The sequence below is a fragment of the Priapulus caudatus genome, unplaced genomic scaffold (assembly GCF_000485595.1).
Source record: "Priapulus caudatus unplaced genomic scaffold, Priapulus_caudatus-5.0.1 Scaffold990, whole genome shotgun sequence".
NCBI classification, from domain to species: Eukaryota; Metazoa; Priapulida; class Priapulimorpha; order Priapulimorphida; family Priapulidae; genus Priapulus; species Priapulus caudatus.
Genome location: NW_014578051.1, coordinates 24,352 through 32,676, shown reverse-complemented (window position 1 = coordinate 32,676; position 8,325 = coordinate 24,352).

Genomic DNA, 8,325 nt, shown 5'->3' with positions numbered 1-8,325 from the left:
CACACAACACACCACACACACGCGGGCAGATAATACATGTTCATGTGCGCCGCGCGTGTCGTGCGTGCCTGTGCACGTGGGCGTGGCTGTCGCGTGCGTGTGTGCGCGCGCGTGCGGTGTGCCGTGGCGCCACGCGCCCGTGTGTGTGTTAGTGTGGATGTGGGCTGGTGTCGTGAGCCGCACGTGGTTGGCTGCCTGTATATGGGTCGTATGATACCACACCTTCTCCCCTCTCTTACTCTCACATTCTCCTTCCCCACACCTCCTCCTCCCTTCTGGTCTCGCCACCAGCCTCTCTCCCTCCTCTACTTCCTCCAACTTCTCCCACTCTCCTTACCTCCTCCCGTCTTCTCGCCGCCATCTCTCTACAATCCATTCACACTACTCAAAATACTAAGAATATGATTGTAACATTATTCATTTATTTGATATAGTCTTGTCGTGTATTGCTATAATGTTGTTGATTATGATGGGCGCTAGATTCGGAAACGATTCGGCAATATAAATTTCAGGGATCGTCGATCGATGTCGATGCATGATTTCGATGCCGATCGATTGGCATAGCGTGAATCGAATGATTCGATGCATCATGTCGATTCACGCATCGAATCATTCGATTCACGCATCGAATCATTCGATTCACGCATCGAATGAATTTGAATCGAATTATGAAACAGAATACACACCATACTTTCACGCTGCTCCGTTGTTAAAGCATTATACTCCGCGAGCGTGATTTCAACGAATTCGTCGTTATTCATGTAGAAGCGGATTTGAATCAAATCCGATTCGTCCTTGACAACCGCTTGCACTCTACGGAATATCAGAGGGTCCAAAGCCTTTTGGAGGGACTGTAAGAAACCACCTATATATTCCTTGAGTTGCTTCTACAAATATTTTACTATAGTTTTTTTTCGAAATATTCCACATAATGCTTCTGTTCGTAAAAACCCAGGTGCTGGTAATTTAAAACGCGCGATGGAGAAAAACGACGGAGATGGCCGAAACCATCTTCGCCACACTCCACAAGTTCAATGATGCTTCCGAAGTAGGATGCTGCTGCGCGAAGCACTAACACCTCGTTCCCTGAGTCAAAGTCATTCTGAACACAATCAATCATATTAATCATTGTCAGATATTTTCCAACACCTGAAAATAAAACTTCAAGTACAGCTTAACCTCATTAATTATTGCGCTCTTTCCTCTCCCATCATCCACAACACCACCAGACACACGCAAGTTTACAAATTGGGACAAACAAACAGAGCCACCTCTCTGATACCTCCAGGGTGCGGTCCTCACAGTCGTATGCAAATAAGCTTCACCGTCTACGCAACCTCTGCATTCGACCGTACACCACGGGTCGACCTCTTCGCGCTGGCAATATCCACATCGCTGTTGCCTCCTGGTAATAAAATGACAAGTAGTTAGACGATCTTAATACATGCTCTAAATTGAATGTTTTTTTACGGTTATTAAACGTGCATGTAATGAAGTAGGGTCACACGAGGCCAACCACCGGTAGCATGTGTCGTCGTAGAGTTATTTCCCTCGTCAATTGTCACAAGAGCCGAACGGAATTTTACACACCCAGTCGCAGAGGGGGGGGGGTCGCTGTTGCCTCGTCGTACTTAGACGATCTACAGACATGATCTAAATTGAATTGATTTGATTGTAAGCTTCCCCGTCCATGCAGCCTAATGCTCCTATGCGACGCATGGAATTATAGAACTCTATTTTGTCCTTAATTTCACATCTATAGTCCTCATGCCGTAGTTCATTTTGTATTACAGACTTTTTAACACCTTTTGCAGTTTTTTTTCCTATTCCTGTTATGGTTTGCATCGAATACATTTTCGGTTTTAAAAATACTCATTCAGTGTGACAAATGCTTGCACCTCTCATCTTTAATACAATCCAGCTTAACTTTTAGTTCATTTGAAAAGTGTGGATGATCTTTTGGGAAATTCGAAGTATCTAAAAGTTTGTTTTCAATCATTTTCGGGCGAATGACGTTGGAATAATCTTCACCAGTGATTTGAAGAAAAAAATAATTGTGTCACCCCCGCAAGCGGACACGATGAGGTGGAGAGACGGGTGCGGGGGAGAAGGAGAGCGGTTCCCCAGGGAACGGGAGCGAAAACGGCGTGCCTGCACAAAAATCGTACCATACTTATGATAAAGATAGTCAAGGTACTCACTTATGGTTAAAGGGTGAGAGGGGGGCTCGTCGAGGAGGAATCATAGAAAGAAACGACGGAGACAGCCGAAGCCATCTCCGCCACACTCCACGAATTCAAAGATGGTTTTGAAGACGGATGCTGCAGCACAAAGTACCAATATCTCGTGCTCTAAATCAAAATCATTCTGCACACAATCGACCATATTATACTTTGTCAGATATTTACCGGGACAAAGCCACTTGCACACCTGAAAGTAAAACTTGCTGTACATCTTCACCTCATCAATTACGGCATTCTTTCCTCTATCATCACACTCTCCATCTCTCACCACCAAATTAATAAATTGCGACAGACGGACACTCCTGTAGTGTAGTGCCTCGTATGTAGTGCCAAGGCTCTGCTCCCATTGAGTCCAGGTATTCTGTAGGTACGCGACGGGTCTCCGTGTACGACATCGGGTGGATCTCGCCGGCTAGCTCACAGGCTAAGCTGTATAGATATCACAGGTAAAGACGGACGCTGGATCCTCTCATATATCTGCAGGGCTCTGCACCCATTGACTCGAAGTAGTCTGTCGCGAAGCTGCGACACTGTCGAACACCATGGTTCAATTTCGACAAGCTCACAGGATGCGCACGGCTGTTGTGTCCTGGAGATAAAATGACAAGTACTTAGATAATTAAGAAAGAATTAGAATAATTAATTAGAATAATTAATTAACAAGTAAGTTAGATAATTGATCACAGCGATGGTAGAAATTTAATGCTTAAAAGTTCAGTAAACTCTAATATAATGAGGGGGCAACTGAACGGGATATTTAAATACATTAAATCGCATTGTGTAAAACAGCAATGGGACGGCCCAGTAATGTAGTGTAACGACTGTCGTGACGTTACACGGTCGAGAATGTGGAGAGGGCGGAGATAGGAATAACGGACGGGCGTGACGTTAGACGGGCGAGAATGTGGAGAGGGCGGAGATAGGAATAACGGACGGGCGTGACGTTAGACGGGCGAGAGAGAGAGAGAGGTGAGAAGAGTATCGTGCAGAGGATCGTGAGATGTAAGACGTGAGGCGTGAGGCTTAAGACAATGTTACTATGTGTTCACTATCTCTCCGTTCATCATGGTAGTAGCCATCTCGATGGTCTTGTTGCTCTTGTTTGTGTCGGTGCACAGGTTCTTTATAGTGTAGACAGAGAATCCCCGTCTTACAAGAAGTGTATAGAAATGTTAACACTTGATATTCAGCATAAGAAGCATAAGAAAGGTGTGACAGTGCCACAAGAATAAGATTTATTCAGGAAAGCTCCTGTAGTTAATAGAATACACGTACTACAGTACACGGAGAAGTGCTGACGAATTACACAGTGTGAGTACAATTTACACAGCTATAAGCTACTACGTTTAGAAATATAGAAAGTTATTGCACGTACTAAAAGATAGCTTACTACGATAGAACAAATAAGAACACAAGACAGTTATAGGTCTATAGTGGCATAGATCTATGGTGCATGAAGAACCTTAAGCCATTAGGTAAGAAAGAACTTACATACTCACGGACTGGATAACGATGCACGTTGCAACACAGACAATGTTAGGCACACACACTGACTGTGCTTGCGCGGACCATCTTATATATATACACGCTTAAATTTAGCATCCATAGACCCTTGTCCAAACAAGGAACCATCCCCGCAACCGAAACTATCCAGCAGATGTTCGATTTAGAATAACCCCTATGTACATCCCTATGTACACGGTCAGTTATGTGAGTAATTGATCGGCCATCCGTTACAAGGATGCCACGTCCGCTCGTGCATAAACGAGTATCTCTCTATTGTGTCGAATCTCTCCTCGCCGGGGAGAGCCGAGACCCCGAGTTTCTTCTCAGTCGTGTGCTAAATGTATACACAAACAACCTTCCCACTCGTGCACAACCACTCCCGCCTGCCCTCGCAGACCATGTTTCGCACATTCCCTCGACCTCATTGCTCGTGCCTAGTTAGTCATTACAAGAATCAATCTGCTGTGCCGATAATCTGAACGGAGTTATAAAATTATGAACTGATTTAATTAATGCAAACCTCGTGTCTACATTACCCCCCCTTGCAATCGGACGATAACCCATCGTTAACTGCAGACTCCAACTGCTCTTATTAAAATTTCGAACAGGACGTTTCCTTAGTGGACGTGGATTCGCAGAGACTAAAACGAAAGTGAAGATGAAAGAAAAAGAAGTTTAACGTGTAACGTAAAGAACCGTTAACAGCCAAAAAAAATAAATCAGAATGAATACTGTCATTGATAAGTTAAGATGAAATGAAAGTACAGAAAAGAGAAATGAGTAATACCCCAATTGAACAATAATACTGTGGCACGTGTCAAAAGCAAACACAATAATAATATTTTACAAAAAGTCATTTTTATTTTACGTAAACATTGCATTTGTTTTGTTTTTTAAAACCTCACGAAGATACTTGAACAATTACTTGTTAAACTACATTATTCGTTATTGATAACTATTCGTTCCCATATTCGTCAGGGAATGCCGGCGGCATCGTGAAGGGGGGTTTAGGGTGGCCCCTTGCGCCTCGTGCTGCATAGGCCGCCCAACGAGGCAACCCCCGCAGGCTCGAAGCGCGCTTCGGTGTGGTCCTTAGGTGGCGGAACTCCGGCGGGCCATAGTGGTGTTCCGCCCAGTTGTCGAGCTCGGCGCATGCCTGTGGCTCGGGCTGGTCGTCGCTCTTCTCGGGGGCGCTGTTGATAGCCTGTGTTGGCTCACTGTCCCAGCATTCCGGTGTGTCGGGTGTCGGCGACGTGGGCTGCTCATCCCACTGGTCCGGTATGTCTGTTGTCGGTGGTGACGGTGGTGGCGAAGTCGGGCGGAGTGAAAATTCCAGCGTACGGAACCGGTTGTAGAAACGGTGGGGGTAGTCGCGTCTAAATTGATCACGGAAGATGCAGGCGGTGAGGCCCGCACCTCCCCCCCCGCAGCTGGGTCCATGGCTGTAGCACCCAGGGTCTGGCTCCCGTGTGCGGCAGATCATAGGGATCATGTCCTTCCGGGGTCGGTAGCAGATCGAAGGTGGATTGTGCCGGAACGCTCATGATGAAGTGTCTGATGTTGAATTAGCAATGTTAATGTTAAAAATTATTCAATGCAAATTCGCAACGAATAAAATCATTCACGTTATCATTATGTAATGGTGTTAAGAAACCATCAACGAAACTCGGTTACTTTAGCAAGAGCAGCCATCATGCTACGTAATAAGCCAAAGCATTTAAACGAACAGAAAATCTCACAAGATTTTAATATCTTACAATTTAAGATTTAGCTTGTAAGCTTGCAAATATCTCTAAATCAAACCATAGTCATTCCTCCTTTTTTTCCCCTCTTCTTCATCAGAATATAGTTTAATCCACCTTTAGATCTGATTTCATACCCCTCAATACCAATACCTTGCAAAATACCTTTATCAAACTTATCAGCGATAAAACCAAGTATGGGTGAACCGTTAATAATCAACAATTCTCTACCACCACACTCAACTACTGGAAGGCCAATTAAATTCCAATCTTTCCTGAGTTGATCGTAAGACATAACGATGTCAGCAGCTGCCATAGTAGCTTTAATAGCTTTATCGTTAACATCAGCGCAAACATTTACTACTCGTAACACCGCAACCATCTTCTCATCTGAAAGTCTAACAAAATCCTTGTTCAATAACATCACAAATCGTTGAAAAGCCTCAACGTTAATTTTACATTCTGAGTCAAATCGATTTAAAATCTCTAATGCATTAGATTTAAGCCTTAAGTCCCCATCAAAAGAAAAATAACTAGTTACATCGCCATATTTCATTTTGAATCCCAACTCAGCTTGCCTTGGATAACCATCATATTGAAGTATTTCACTAATAAGCAACTTGGCACCAAAATCCGACACTGCCACCACAGGAATGATATCATAATAACCATCAATCACCTCCAAAAAGTGATTATTAAACTCAGCCATATCAACTAATGTATCAATTTTAAAACTTTAATAATGACTGCTACGCAATCCCCAAATGTAGACTTAGAATCTTCGTCTTACAAGAAGTGTATAGAAATGTTAACACTTATATTCACAAGATAAGAAGGTGTAGACAGTGCCACAAGAAATAGATTTATTCAGGAAAGCTCCTGTAGTTAATAAAATAATATACGTACGATAGTACACAAAGAGGTGCAGTCAGTTAATACGGTGCGAGTGCGACTTACACAGCTATAAGAACTACGTTTAGAATTATAGAAAGATTATTGCTCATACTAAAAGATAGCTTAATTACTACGATAGAACAAATAAGAACACAAGACAGTTATAGGTCTATAGTGGCATATAGATCTATGGTGCATGAAGAACCTTAAGCCATTAGGTAAGAAAGACTTGCATAGTCACAGACTGGATAACAACGCACGTCGCAGGCACTGACAATGTTAGCACTCACACTGACTGTGCTTGCACGGACCGTCTTATATATACACGCTTAATTTTAGCAACCACAGATCCTCCGTCCAAACAAGGAACTATCCTCCGCAACCGAAACTACCCAGCAGATGTGTCGATTTAGAATAAGCCCTATGTACATCCCTATGTACACGGTCAGTTTATGTGAGTAATTGATCGCCCATCCCTTACAAGGACGCCACGTCCGCTCGTGTATAAACGAGTATCTCCCATTGTCGAATCTCTCCTCCCGGGGAGAGCCGAGACCCGGAGTTGCTTCTCAGTCGTGTGCTAAATGTGTAGACAAACAACCTTGCCACACTCACGCACAAACACTCCCGCATCCTCTCGCAGACCGTGTTTCGCACATTTCCTCAACCCTGTTGCTCATGCCTAGTTAGTCATTACAAGAATCAATCTGCGGTGCCGATAATCTGAACGGAGTTATGAAATTATTAACTGATTTAATTAATGCAAACCTCGTGTCTACATTACCCCCCCTTGCAATCGGACGATGACCCATCGTTAACTGCAGACTCCGACTGCTCTTATTAAAATTTCGAACAGGACGTTTCCTTAGCGGACGTGGATTCGCAGAGACTAAAACGAAAGTGAAGATGAAAGAAAAAAGAAGTTTAACGTGTAACGTAAAGAACCGTTAACAGCAAAAAAATTCAGAATGAATACTGTCATTGATAAGTTAAGATGAAATGAAAGTACAGAAAAGAGAAATTACAGAAAAGAGAAATGAGTAATACTCCATTAGAACAATAGTACTGTGGCACGTGTCAAAAGCAAACACAATAATATTTTACAAAAAGTTATTTTTATTTAACACAAGCATTAGTGTTATCCAAATTATGGGTTCACAAATCATAGTGTTCGAAATAGGATGTGATGGTGGTCGGTGCGAAGCGGAGGCAACCTCTCCTGCTGCCTGGCCTAGACGGTGGCGGAAACCTGAGTGGCGCAGGCTTCCTGGCGGGTACATCGAAGTTATTAGAGTCGTCACTGTCGTCGGGTGTTGGTGTGGGGGCTCCGTAGAGGGTGATGGGTCGTGTTCTACCCAATACTGGAGATTCCTGTATTTGGCGTAATATCGGTCCGGCTCCGTGTCTCGTAGGCGATCCACGAGGCGGCGGGCCGACAGTCCCGCGCCCCCACCGCGAACCCGAGTCCACACGGGCGGCGTCGGTTTCCCTCCCATCTCGATGAGCAGGTCCCTCTCGCAGCTCTTCTGTACCAAGGTGACATGAAGCGGGTAGGTTTTTGGCTGTTCCTCACTGGTCATGGTGTAGGTCGGTGGTTGGTCGTAGGTGGGTAGTTTCTGATGTTGAATTAGCAATGTTAATGTTAAAAATCATTCAATTCAAATTCGCACCGAGTAAAATCACTCACGTTATCATTATGTAATGGTGTTAAGAAACCATCAACGAAACCGAAACTATCCAGCAGATGTTCGATTTAGAATAACCCCTATGTACATCCCTATGTACACGGTCAGTTTATGTGAGTAATTGATCGCCCATCCTTACAAGGATGTCCACGACCGCTCGTGTATAAACGAGTATCTCTCTATTGTCTCGAATCTTTCCTCTGGGGAGAGCCGAGACCCCGAGTTGCTTCTCAGTCGTGTGCTAAATGTGTACAC